The 14935-nt window shown below is 37.1% G+C and overlaps 1 long non-coding RNA gene across 1 annotated transcript in view; it reads right to left on the bottom strand.

Moving 5' to 3' along the window:
• Positions 1-5671, bottom strand: part of LOC134793415 (uncharacterized) — a 105343-nt gene extending 99672 nt beyond the window's left edge. Inside the window, exon 1 of the long non-coding RNA XR_010144544.1 lies at positions 5340-5671. This is a non-coding gene — a long non-coding RNA (uncharacterized LOC134793415). The remainder of the gene's footprint in view (positions 1-5339) is intronic.
• Positions 5672-14935: the final 9264 nt, after the last annotated feature.

Here is a 14935-nt window from a genome sequence, read left to right as displayed (position 1 = left end):
TTTCCAAATGTTTTGTTGTTTCTCCCTCTTTGTTTTATAATTTGTAATTCGATCACGATTCGTCGCGGATGTGTCAAGCGATGATGTTTAGACTTTATTTAAAATAAACCAGAAAGAGATATAAATTGAGGGATATTCCTTTTTTCCCATCTACGGTTACCTTTGAGGATATTTTTTAGAATTGTTTTCTCACGAGAAGTCCACTTGACCCAGACATTATTGTCTTTTATTATCAAATAGCTTTTGCCCGCGACTTCTTCTGCGTCTGTACTTATTGGAAACTGTGATTATTAATTGATAAGTTGAAACTCTAGGTCCATGGGGTCCCAGCGCGCATAAGTTGTTCACAGAAATCGCGAAGCGTCTGGTTCACGTAACTGGTGACCGAAGAGCTGGCGGCTACCTCGCACAACGTATCAGCATTGCGATACAGCGAGGAAATGCCGCCAGCATCCTTGGTACAATGCCTCAGGGGCCTGTTTTAGATTTAAGCTAGTTATTAATTTCGTTTAGTAGTACCACTGTATATATATTGTATGTAAATAAATTATTTTAAAACCATTGATAATAAGTAAGTTTATCTTACTTAACTTTTTTAGGATGGTAATACTACAATAAGAAACACTCAGTGCGATTTATATAAAGAAAACTAAAGGCCTAAAGCGCCACTTGCACCATCCCACTAACCCGGGATTAACCGGTTAAACCGTTAACCCAGTGTCAAATTGTACTGACAACCATAGTAACTCCAGGTTTAACCGGTTATACCCAGGTTAGTGGGATGGTGCAAGTGGCGCTTAAAAGCATAAAATGCCTGCTTAAACCAATGCCTACAAGTTTATACTTCCAATTGTAAGACATTTTTATATCTTGTACAAAGTTTTTACTGAAAATAAAATAGATTTTTTGTGTTTTAAATGAAGCAAAGAATACCCGTTTAGTTTTTTATTTGAGTCCCTTTGTTTGAAGCTCACTTTTTTCACAATATTTTATTTCAGCTCAGGATCACATTACATTGTGAGCTAAATAGCTTTATTTCGATTTAAATTCTAAGTAATCCTATACGCATAAATCAACAAAGGTACCTATTACATTTCGGGGTATTTGTTTAAAGCCCAAATATTTGTAAATGGATTCAGGTTTTATCAATGACTAATGGTAAATATCACAACAAATTAAACACCTAATTGAAGCCAGCTAAATTATACAGTCGCCATCAGATATATCGGAGCGGCCGAGGTGCTCAAAAATATCTGAACACGCACTCTAACGCCTTGACAATAGAGGCGTGTTCAGATATTTGTGAGCGCCTTATCCGCCCCGATATATCTGATGGCGACTGTACACCAAACTTGCAGAAATTATCATCATCAAACTTGCATAAATCATTTTTAGGGTTCCCAAGGGTAAAAACGGGACCCTATTACTAAGACTGCACGGCCCGTCTTTGTCTGTCTGTCTGTCACCAGGCTGTATCTCATGAACCGTGATAGCTAGGCAGTTGAAATTTTCACAGATGATGTATTTTCGTTGCCGCTATAACAACAAATACTAAAAAAATAATATAATAAATATTTAAGTGGGGCTCCCATACAACAAACGTGTTTTTTTGTCGTTTTTTACGTAATGGTACGGAACCCTTTGTGCGCGAGTTCAACTCGCACTTGGCCAGTTTTTTGCAAATGCCGAATGTCCAAAGTGCTCGGAAGGCAAGTTGAATAGCAAATAAACTTAGCAAATAAATTATGTTATCTAAGTTCGTTTGAGTTATTTTCGTTTCGTAGTTCAGCAGTTAAGTGACCAAGTTACGTAAACTTACATTTAATTAATAAACAAACACCCGAAGTTATATTTACGAACCAATTTGCAGAGCCATTTGGGTCCTAATTGTGTTTATTAAGAAGTTTGCAACATTGATTATTATCGTGTTATTAAGAAATCAAAATGTTTCGCAAAAGGCTCTGATTTGTGGTAATTGAACGTGTTTCACGTCACTTTATAAGACACCCGCCCACCCGCCGAGTCTGTCTGTTTGTGTATATGATTGTTCTCGATAAACTCGAAAACTATTGAACGGATTTTCATGCGGTTTTCACCTATCATTAGAGTGATTATTGAGGAAGGTTTAAGTATATAATTTATTAAGGTTTTGTGTAACCCGTGCGAAGCCGGGGCGGGTCGCTAGTTATGAATAATTTCCAATTGCGACTGGGTGAATGTCATTTATGGTTGGTTGGTTACAGTGTACAAGTTAGTTATAAGAGTTTTTTTTTTTCTTTCTGTGTATGTATTGTATAACTGTGTACTTATACTGAAATAAATGGGATTCTATTCTATTCTATTCTATTCTATTCTATTTATCAAAGACTTACGGCTCGAATCGGAAAATGAATTAGATTTCTACTAGACTTTAACAAGTTACGATACGGATAATTTAAAGATATTTGTAAGCTAGATATGTCAAATTTGACGTTTCCGCGATTCTGGAGGTCCTCTTGAACGATTTCGACAAGTTATGACTTAGATATCCAAGTCACATCTAGTCGATATCTAATGTAGATCTAGTTGATCCTAAATCGTCTCAAGATCTTGTGATTATCTCGAAATCCGAATAGGCCTGATTGACAATGTAGCAGCAATGCGGCCGGCAGCACTCTGCACGGAAATTAGCTGTTGTTGGAAATTCAATCTTATTCCAATTCAATACAATGTAATTTTGATGGCTTTTAAACTACCTGAGTGCTATTTTATACTATACTTTGAGTACCTAGCGAGCGGCCTCGATGAAGTCAATATTTAAACCTTATTGAATTTGTTTAACGCATTCACTGCCAGGGGGCGTGGCCTAGGAACAAACTTATATGACGCTGAACGCACATGTGCGTTGGGGGCAGTGAATGTGTTAATTAGCCGATTGATAAAAATGTTATTCAATAGTCTTAAACTAAAAAGAAATAAAATGGCGTTTAAAATATTTTAAAATTAATTAAATTGCATTATTCCAATTCAAATGCTTGATTTATTCTTCTTCTTCCATGCCCTAACGGACGTCGGCGACCACCTTTGCCATCTCTCTCCTGCTCTTAGCCATTCTTGCCAGCGTGGCTGCGTTATCCACGTTCGTCCATTTTTAGGGTTCCGTAGCCAAATGGCAAAAAACGGAACCCTTATGGATTCGTCATGTCTGCCTGTCTGTGTGTCTGTCTGTCCGACCGTATGTCACAGCCACTTTTTTCCGAAACAATAAGAACTATACTCTGTGAACCGCATTAAGATTTTCACACAAAAATAGAAAAAAACAATAAATTTTGGGGGTTCCCCATACTTAGAACTGAAACTCAAGATTTTTTTTTCATTTTATACTTGTGGGGTATCTATGGATAGGTCTTCAAAAATGATATTGAGGTTTCTAATATAATTTTTTTCTAAAATGAATAGTTAGCGCGAGAGACACTTCCAAAGTGGTAAAATGTGTGTCCCCCCCCCTGTATTAGTAAGTAAGTAGTTTTTTTAATACGTCATAAATCGTAAACCGCAATTTTATTATGTTACTTGCTGCTACGGAACCCTTCATGAGCGAGTCCGACTCGCACTTGGCCGCTTTTTTAACACATTAATCGCCACTAAGTGCTACGGGTTACGCTCGTAGCGCGTAGCCACGGTTTTGCCGTATGTAGCGTGTAGTCGCTACGCACAGTGTACCCGACAGTCGGGTTCCAGGCCCTGAATGTGTTAAAGTTGTTAAGCCAGGTGACCCTCCTTCTTCCCCTTCCCCTCTTATTATCAATTTCTCCTTCCAATATTAGTTGTAGTAGTCATTAAAAATACAAACAATTCAAATTTTTTATTAATAATACAATCTATATGTTTGCCTATTATATTTGAGGAGTTCCCCCGATTCCTCATAGATCTCATTAGCAAAAATCTGTGAACACACAAATAAATGCCCTTACCAGGATTTCAACCAGACCTCTTGCTCCGTAGGCTCCAGCAGGGCCAGATTACATAGTAAAATAAAAGCTAATATTTTACATACAAAATAACTAATAGTATTAGCTTGTATTTTATTATGCAATAGGCCCCATGAAGGTAAAACAAAGTCAAAATTTGAAACAATAGTTATTTGTACAACAAGAGATCAAAGTTTGATATTTCTTCGAGTGCTTATTTTGAGTCCCGTGCAAGCGAAAGATTCTATAATCTAATTTAGAATCTTGAGCATAGTAAGGGATTCAAAAGCGCACGAGATGTAAATAACTTTGATCTCGTGTAGTACACAAAATTTTTCACCCTAAGCAGTGAGAACATACCTAGAGGGACAGAGATAATAGAACCCAAGTATATCGAACTTGTATTAGACCCCGCATGTTGAAATGACATTTGACTATAAAGGTCACTTGAATGTCATTTTGTCTCACTCAGTGAGCAAAATCGCATTTTGCTCACTGTTTTTAAGGAGCAAAGTACCCTTGTTCGAGCTGCTGAGGTGAAAATATTATTATCTATTAACTGAAATAGTTATCATATACTAAAGAAAGTTTTTTCTTTTAGTATATGACGTCTATTTCAGTTTATAATTTATTTTTGTATATTGTATAGTAGTAGTCATACCTACTAGTATACAATATACAAAAATAAATTTAATAAACACAAATCAAAATATTTGATAAAATTAAATTACTTTGTTTCCAAAGCTGTAAAATAATATTTTACAGCTTTCGAAACAAACTCAATTATTTTATCAAATATTTTGATTTATTACTTAATTATTAAAAGCCACATTAACGATGTCTAATTTGAAGGGCCATTAACCATAACGTTAACATTTATTATTGTGCCGGCAGTCGGAAACCAGTGTTTGTTGGCACTAATACGGGAAAATCCAGTTTAACTAAATTGCTATTTGCCTTAATAGCATGTTTTTCTTTACGGTTTAGCCTTAATTTACATATTTACGTAAGTTTTATTGTTTTAGCTTAGCTTATTAACTTAACTACGTTTTTATAAATATTAATATTTTTTGTCACGAAGCTATGTGTGTTTGTTTTTTAATATCACGCTTTTCATGCTATAATGTTAGTATAATTTCGTGTGAGGTAAAAATAATAAATATGTGAGGACAGTTATTTATACAAAAAAAACAACCGCATAACCCTGTTTAGTAACAATTCCCAACAGAAACATTTTTCAGCATCTGTGATCGAACAGTCGTAATGTAAGCTTTATTAAAAAATCGTTGTCTATTAAATTTTAGTTAATTAATAGGTATAAGCTTCTAAGTACACATTTTTTACGCACCACAAACACAAAAATAATACCAATTTTTTTTTTCAAAAAACTCACCTAAATAATCACTCCGTTCACAAAACACACCACAACACTAAACGCACTGCAAAACTGTCACCGTTCTCGTTCCCGATCGTAGCGCCGAGCGGTCGTAGCACTCAGGCGGCCGGCGCGGTTCAACTGAGCGCGTAGCACGGCTACGCGGGTCTACGGCGCGCGCAGCTACGAAAACGGTAATTCAAAATACACTGAATTGGACTAAATGATGACACTTAACTCGATAAATGATTTAACTGGTTAATTTAACTGGTTACTGATGCTTGGCTGAGCTTGAGTTTAACTTACTTGCAAGACTATGGTGAACTATAACTTTAAGGAGTATTGTGGAATCGAAATTAGATTTAACATAAATTGTTTTGGCTTCAGCTTACAAAATAGACAGTTGATTAATGGTTTTAAAATATATTGGACTTAAATTTTAATTGACAGCAGCGCAGGTAAATAAAAAACACTTTTTTTCAGTATCTTGTTTCTTTTCGTGGCGTAGTTTATAGTCCGTATTAAAATTTTGAGCATTTTACCAGTGGATTCTAAAGAGACAAATCACCTTCACCAACCTTCATCAATTAATCTAATCGTGCGTTAAGTCCCACATAATCACAAAGAGCCACAATTAATATTTTAATTATAAATCAAATTAAAATATCTTATGTTCTTGTAAAATTTAAGCAAAATTCTAGGTCCTATTATACACCCTTGCAGTACTCCTCTAACTACTAAATAATTATACGTTTTCGTCTATAGTGATTCTAGCGACTCTTATAAACATTCGTTAAATGATCAGACAAACTACAGACGTAAGTTTAATAGTAAGGTTTCAGGTACGGAACCCTACAAACGCGGTAAAGGAAGATGTTAACACTAGTCAAACTAGTCAAAGGGCTTGCTAACATCACGCAAACACCTCCAAAACTCTAATTTGTTATCCAAAGGCCCTTGTATTTTCTTCGGAAAACTTCGACCATTGTCGGTTTGCTTCGCGAAGATCCAAGCCTTTTCGCGTCATACAATAAAATTCTTAACTTAGTTTTTATTGATATGATACAGAGGCGTATTCTTATTGTAATAACAGGTTATGAATTTGATACAGATTTGTTATTGATAGTGATCGTACATTTTCCAGCATTTTTGGTGCAGCAGAGTGGTGTTAACGGAATTGGTATAGATAATTTCAACTGAAATGGTAAATTAAGGTTAATATTAATGTAATTAACGCTAATTAATCATTAGGGTTGAAATTATTTATACTATCGATTGGTCTCCTGTGCTCTCGACCTCATCAACTGACGCTAAGGTCTCTCTGTTTAATGATGCGATTTTAGGGCTTTTCGACAAACATGCGCCTGTTCATACAGTTAGAGTTCGGCGTCCGCCGGCTCCTTGAATCACTGAGGGCGTCCGAATGGCAATGAGGAGGAGGAACAGAGCTTTCGGGCTCTTTAAACGTGACCGCACGGATGACAATTGGAAACTCTTTAAGGCAGCTCGTAATCGTTGCAACCAGATGGTACGTACAGCGAAGCGTCAATTTATTCACCGTAATGTTTCCTCTTCATCTATGGCCGATGTTTGGAAATTCCTCAGATCTCTTGGCCTGGGAAAACCCCCCAATAGTTTTAATGGCAGTTTATTTTCTCTCAATGACCTTAACAGACATTTTTCCTCCGCTCCTTCTATTGACACCGCTATTAAGGCCACTACCCTATCTGACATCTCTTCTTTGCCTTCTCCTGTCACAGATTATTTCTCATTCTGTCCTGTCTCTGAATTTGATATAAAAGTCATTATTAAGGCTATCAAGTCAAAAGCCGTGAGTTGTGATGATGTCAGTCGTTACATGATTGTGTCAGTCCTCGACTGTGTGCTTCCTGTGATAGCTGACATCATCAACTCTTCACTGGCCTGTGGTGAATTCCCTTCTCTTTGGCGTAAAGCTTTTGTGATTCCGCTGCCTAAAATTAGTAATCCCACCATTCTCAGTAACTTTAGGCCCATTTCAATTCTCCCTTTCCTTTCGAAAATCGCTGAAGCGGTTGTACATAAGCAACTTTCGGCCTTCGTTTACTCGCACAACCTTTTAAGCCCTTTGCAGTCCGGTTTCCGACCAAGTCATAGCACCAGTACTGCGCTTCTCAAGGTAACTGAAGACATCAGGCGGGGTATGGAGAATCAATTGGTCACGGTCCTTATTCTTATTGACTTTTCTAACGCATTTAATACCGTTGACCATGACATTCTCCTTGCCTTGCTCAAACATATGAGAGTCTCTGAAATAGCCCTTCACTGGTTGGGTGCCTACTTGCGGGGGCGCAGCAGGCAATCCGAGTTGACCGGTCTTTGTCTGACTGGTATGATCTGGCGACTGGCGTGCCTCAAGGAGGTATCTTATCCCCACTTCTTTTTTCCACCTTTATTAATTTTATTACACCTGACCTTCGCTGTTCCTACCATCTGTATGCTGACGACTTGCAACTCTACGACCAGTGCTCCGTGACTGACCTCCCAACTTGCATTGATAAACTTAACCTGGACCTTTTTCATATCCAGAAGTGGTCTGAGAGGTTTGGCCTCTTTGTAAATCCGTCAAAGTGCCAGGCTATTGTTATAGGTAGTTCCAAACAGCTTGAAAAACTAGACTTGGACGCACTTGCACCTGTAATCTTTAACGGCTCCCCAATAACATTTAGTCGGAGCGTTAAAGACTTGGGCGTTCTTTTCGACAACACCTTGAGTTGGAGAGCACAGGTTACTGAAATCAGTCGTAAGGTCATGGGCTCACTTCATTATCTCAACAAACTGAAACACTTCTTACCGGCCAAAACTAAAGTTGCATTAGTTAACGCCCTTATACTACCCATTATTGACTATGGTGATGTCTGCTATCCGGACATAAACGAAGAGCTTCTTGATAAATTGGACCGCCTGCTTAATAACTGCATTCGCTTTATTTTTTGCCTCCGCAAATATGATCACGTTTCTTCTTTTCGCTCTCAGCTTGGCTGGCTTCCCATGCGACAACGTCGCAATATTCGCTTGCTTTCCACTCTTTTTTCTGTGCTTAATGATCCACTCTCTCCGGAATACCTCAAATCCTTCTTTCAATACTACGGCGTTTCTCGCGTCCGCCAACTTCGCTCTTCTGGCAATATGTCTCTGTCCATCCCTCCTCACCGAACCGGGTTCATGTCGAATTCGTTCACTGTGCAGGTGGCGCGTCTTTGGAACGGACTTCCTTTCAACATAAAAAATGCGCCTAATAAGTTCGCTTTCAAAAAATCCGTACGTGCTTTCTTTGCTAGCAGAATGAAAAAATCTTAGTGTATTATATATTAGTTTCATAATGTTTCGTCGTTATTTATATATAGGTATATAATATATACATGTACATATATATCATAGTATATTTGTATACGTAATTAATATGTTATTCGTAATTTATTGATTGTTTTTGCTGTTATAATTGTAGCACCGCTCACAATCTCTCTGCTTAGCCTTAAGGTTGACTGGTAGAGAATGCCTTATGGCATTAAGTCCGCCTTTTGTACTATAAGGTTTTCTTTTGTGCAATAAAGATTAAATAAATAAATAAATACCAATTCCGTTAACACCACTCCGCTGCACCAAATCGATTCGCGTGGTGTTAACGGAATTGGTATAGATAATTTCAACTGAAATGGTAAATTAAGGTTAATATCAACGTAATAAACGCTAATTAATCATTAGGGTTGAAATTATTTATACCAATTCCGTTAACAACACTTCGTGCACCAAAAACGCTGGAAAATGTACGATCACTGGTTATGGATATGAATTGTCAGATTGAAAAATGGCACATCTTCAACCAGAAACCTCACTTTTGACACTGACAGATCAATTCTAGATCAAATTGACTAACTACAGCATTAACAAACTATAGCAATACGACTTTAATTCTCAGGCGTTTGGTAAAAAAATGCTAGGTGATTTTCTATATTAGTAAAAGGTAGCTGCGCTTAGGGACTAAAGCTAGTTTAGGGTGGTATTCCATCTGCCCAATATCTTTGTCCAGTGTGTATAGCGTCTCACATTTTGCTTTAATGAGAGAGTGAGACGCAATGACATTGGACTAGACATGGGGTGGAATACCACCCATATATGCATTTTTATTTACTTTCAACTGACATGACCTGACCAGAATAATTCTGACCACCCGCCTCAGTTAAACGGTAGACATACCTATGCATCTTGTGATTTATTAGTGTGCTCAAGATGCAAATTGTGTGAAAAGAAACAGACATACATGTACACGTAACAGTAACATACGTACGACAGACATTGACGTAAATGTATAGTCTGAGTATCGATCAAGGTCATTGTTATCTTGCAAACTTGTGAAAGGTCAAAGTTGAATTGTTTAACAGTAAGGGACGAAAACTTTGGATATAGGTCTATACCAATGGGCTTGTACGGGCTAGCTATAGACGAAGAGTAAAGCCAGGGCTACACTAGGGGAAAATATCCCCCGACGCGCCAAATAAAAGAATCGCCCCAATCACCAAGACCTGGGGTCTCCAAACTTTTTTACCTGCCACCATATTGCGCCATCGGCGCCCCGGGGGGGGGAGGGGGTGCTGCTGTTAGGGCTGAAAGAACCTGGCTCCCGCGGGCCGGACGCTTTGGGTGTCGGCGGGCTGGATTGGAACGCGTCGCGGGCCGGGGTTTGGAGACCCCTGGCCAAGACCATCGTCAAGGTCGTATCAAAACCAGATCAAACCCATAGCAAATTAATAAATCTGAATCGGGCTCAAGGTAGCCCCTATTATAATTTTGTGGGGGTTAGAAACATGATAATAGCATAGACTAATATAAGTAAGTAAAGAAAGAGTGGTAACTACATACATCAGTTTTCTTACCAAAACGCGCGTTATTTCGTAGTCGACATCTAGCGTCAAGTCGCGGAATATATTAGTACTGCTAGTCGACAATAGATGTCGCGGCGAACAAAAACTCTAATGCTTAACAATTTTCAGGTAATATTCTAACCTGATTAGGTACTCGAAACTCTATTTTCGACTCCTTCTGCTTCCAATATTAGTTGTACTGTTTTAGCAGTACATTTTTCGTCATTAGCGACACTTCTGCCATCTGGTGTCAAGTAGCGGTACTGATCGTTCCACTACTTGACGTTCGATGTTGACTACGAAATAACGTGCGTTTTGGTAAGAAAACTGATGTATGGAGTTACCACTGTTTCTTTACTTTACTCTATGATAATAGTGAGTTTAGCGTTACATACGTTGTAGTATTTTCATTGAAACAAATACGTTGGAAAAGGGTCATTCCAGGTGATTTCAACAAATCGAGTGTGCCGTATGATTTTTGATTTGAATAAAAAAAATTGAGGATATACTTCATGGTGGCAGAAGTGCTGAACCACCGCCAGTTTTTTTTTTATCTTTTAATTTCCAAGTTTTGCCAATTCGAAGTTAGCAGTGGGGTTAAATTCCTGCTTTTACAAAATCAGACCTAACTTTTTTTCTATAAAAGGTAACGAAATAATTATTACTTTTTTTGATTAGGTAAGAAATGTGGATATTATACTGTATGACAAAATTTATCTGAATTAACTACAAAAAAAATGGTGACCACCCGAAGTGTATACCTAATTGGTCAATTATTGCAATTTTAAATTGGTTCTTGTGCCAACCCTGGTGCATATCAAATATTACTTTTTTCTGAAATATAAAGTACTTGCCGTGTTCATCTTGTAAAAAAAATATAATTGTGTTAGATCAATTACTTCTAATAGAAAAATATAAGTGAAAATTGAGAAATTCGAAAAATGCTCATGTTTGACTCTAAAAAAATCCATGTGGAAGATAAAATAAAAATTTGATTTTAGTCAGCAAATATAGCTGATATCTTCGTTAATTAGATTTAGAAAAAAAAGTTTTGTTATTTTGCCTATTTTTTGAAATATGATTTTTTAAACTGCTCATCTCATACATTTTCGCTCTTGTTGTATTTATGCAGATTAAAATACATATGACCTTAATCTTATAAATATGAATGAATTCGATGGAAAAATATAAATAAAATCCAGACGATTGAAATTTACTTTATATATTTATACAAAAAAAAATCATTTGCAAACCTTTGCTACTTCAAAATTTTCTGAAGTTGAATAACGTCGCACTTTTAATTCACCACTTCATTATCTCCTAGATAAATACGATTTCCTATAGAACTTCGATAAGGATTATTGGGCCGTTTACTTATTACCCATGTAACATGCAAATAAAGCTTGTTAACAAGTCAGGAGGCGTCGGTTATTCACTACACGGCCATGGTATAATAATATACTCCGCCTGGTACTCTATTCCCGTCTTTTCTAGGTCACCTAACTGACACAAGCCTACGTCATCATGCGACAGCGCTATATGATAATATGCGATAGCGCTATACATAGCGGCCATGTTATTGTGACGTAGGCCTGTGTCACTCAGGGAATAGAAGACCATGTTTTATTAGACCATGTACACGGCTAAATTAAGAAACATTCGCAAGTGATTCACAATCCTTGTCAGGTAACAGTGCATTGTCGAATTTCCACCCTCATTAAATTTACAAATGAAATTATTGCCATGTCAAAAAAAATATTTGAACATAAAAAACGTAAATAATATCCGTATGACCAATTACCGTCCCATTTTTATTAATTTATAACATAAAACATTTTGTATCGATAGTTGTAAAAAGTAGCATGTTAAAAAAATCATATTGCAAAAAATAGGCAAAATAACAAAACTTTTTTTTCTAAATATAATTAACGAAATTATCAGCTATATTTTCTGACTACAATCAAATTTTTATTTTCTCTTCCACATGGATTTTTTTAGAGTCAAACACGAGCATTTTTCGAATTTCTCAATTTTCACTTATATTTTTCTATTAGAAGTAATTGATCTAACACAATTATATTTATTTTACAAGATGAACACGGCAAGTACATTATATTTCAGAAAAAAGTAATACTTGATATGCACCAGGGTTGGCACAAGAACCATTTTAAAATTGCAATAATTGACCAATTAGGTGTACACTTCGGGTGGTCACAATTTTTTTTGTAGTTATTTCAGATAAATTTTGTCATACAGTATAATATCCACATTTCTTACCTAATCAAAAAAAGTAATAATTATTTCGTTACCTTTTATAGAAAAAAAGTCTGGTCTGATTTTGTACAAGCAAGAATTTGACCCCACTGCTAACTTCGAATGGGCAAATATTGGAAATTAAAAGATAAAAAAAAAAACTGGTGGTGGTTCAGCACTTCTGCCACCATGAAATATATCCTCAATTTTTTTTATGCAAATCAAAAATCATGCGGCACACTTTTTAATTCAAATTTGTTGAAATCACATGGAATGACCCAAAAGCAAAAGTATCAGAGTGGCTATCGCACTTGACCGAATTTATTTTTACTCCCAGTCTACCCCTTGGAAGTTTGCAAAGTGTAATTCCATCGGTTCCTGGCGATCGCGGGGCCATTTCATCTGTTGTTCCTAATGCTTACAGTGCGGCCCGCCAATGACATACTATTGGACTCGCCATTTAGGAAGACACGCTTTTAATCTCGTCATCTAGGAAAAGGAGGGGCCAAGATAATGATCGTTTATCAAAAAAAGCTAATCGAAAAGTAAGATATATTTTTATCGTATGGCGATTAAACTAAAAATGAATTATATTCACCTATAACAGAACTCATTTTAGTATAAGGCGGCTAGTTATTGAAGGGTGGGCACTTGGCCAGTTATTGAAACCTTAATACTAAAATGAATTCGGCTTATAGGTGAATACAGTTCATTTTAGTTTAGGGTTGCCAGTTATTAGCCAGTGGCCAGTAATTGACGATTTACCCTATTACACCCACGGGCTCATCGTACTTTGTCAGTGAGCACTCCAAGACGGTATGTGAAATAGTTTGCTTTGGGCCTCCGCATTTACGGTCCCGCTTAGCGCCACTTTCACCATCCCACTAACCCGGGGTTAACCGGTTAAACCTGGAGTTACCATGGTTACCAGTATTTGACATTTGACACTGGGTTAACGGTTTAACACATTCATTGCTACTAAGTGCTACGGGTTACGCTCGTAGCGCGTAGCCACGGTTTCGAACAGTGTACCTACCCGACAGTCGGGTTCTTGGCCCTCAATGTGTTAACGGGCCCTTAGACTCCTAGAGGTCTCAGTAGACGGGTTGGTCAGAAAAGCTCTGCCAACGTCGGTAAGAGCGTGTACAAACAGAGCAGTTGTTTGCGTCGTATTAATTGATTTCATTAGCGCCGATGAGAGCAACTATTTGCACTGTTTTAATGGACTTCGATTTTTGTAAAACACGCAAATGGTTTAAAATGACGTTATACTAATTTCAAATTATATAAATATACTAGACGGGCTCGCAGCTCCGCTCGCGTAAATGAAATAAAAAGTTTGTCTTATGTTTAGTTAAATACCGACATTATTATGTATTCAACCCTGCCAGGGTTTAAGTATAACTGTGATAGGGATTTCTTATTTGTAGCCGTTATTTGGATAACTTAATTCGCAAATTTCTCAAAAAATTATGTGATTTGATGAAAGGCAAGATTGTATTTTTTCATCTACCTACGTAGGTATTTATTTAAAACTTGTTTCAACATAAAATATTATTTATTTTTATAAGCCTAGTTGCAAAAACGTTCATTAGATTAATTTCCGCCTTAAGACGAATATGGACGACCACCGCCCATAAATCGCCTTTTCATGCAAACGTAGGTAGTCCCCATTTCCCTTTCTGGATATTAACATTACTTACTACGGCTACGGTGACGCAACGACCCAAAGTGAGTCCTGGCCTCCGACACCAGATACGCCATGTTTCTCGGTCTTGCGATAGCTCTCGCCAGTCGCCAACGCCATGGTTGAGGTTGAGCAGGTCTTGCAGCAACTACGTCGTTTCAGCGGCACCTAGGACGTCCACTCGGGCGTGTCCCATTTTGTTGTCCCAAGTACGCTCTCTTCACGGCACGATCCTCTCCCATTCTCTCTAAGTGTCCGAGCCACTAAAGCGGCTAGCTTTGGTCTCTCAATATTGCGCCACTATATCGGAACACATCCTTATTTCTATGGCAACAAAGTTATATTAAGATATTTGGCTGACTGCTGACTGTACATTTGCTTATTTTCACCAGGTCGCTCAAAAATATCTGAACATGCACTTTATCTACCTACATTATAACTTACTATCAACTTTGTATTTTTGACCCATTATAACTTAAAAAAAAAATGTTCTCGGTGAGATATGTTTAAGGAAACAGCATAATCTATATTGTACTAGTTACGTATATTCTATCTATATTGTTCTTCACTTGCATGCTTCTGTTTTATCTCCTTGTATTAAAATAATAATAAAAAAAATAATAAATGACCACCGGCAGCTTGGGCCTTGCCCCGCTGCTGGCGGCACCCTAGGTTAGGTTTTTTATAATGTGTTTATATGTATTTTTTATCGTTTTGTAAGTAAGTGTTTTTATATTTTACTTTTATATTCATATTATAAAAACCCTAA

The sequence above is a fragment of the Cydia splendana genome, chromosome 9 (genome assembly GCF_910591565.1).
Source record: "Cydia splendana chromosome 9, ilCydSple1.2, whole genome shotgun sequence".
In the NCBI taxonomy this organism is placed as follows: Eukaryota; Metazoa; Arthropoda; class Insecta; order Lepidoptera; family Tortricidae; genus Cydia; species Cydia splendana.
The sequence above is the reverse complement of the archived record's forward strand: the minus strand, read 5'-3'. Positions and strand labels throughout refer to the sequence as shown.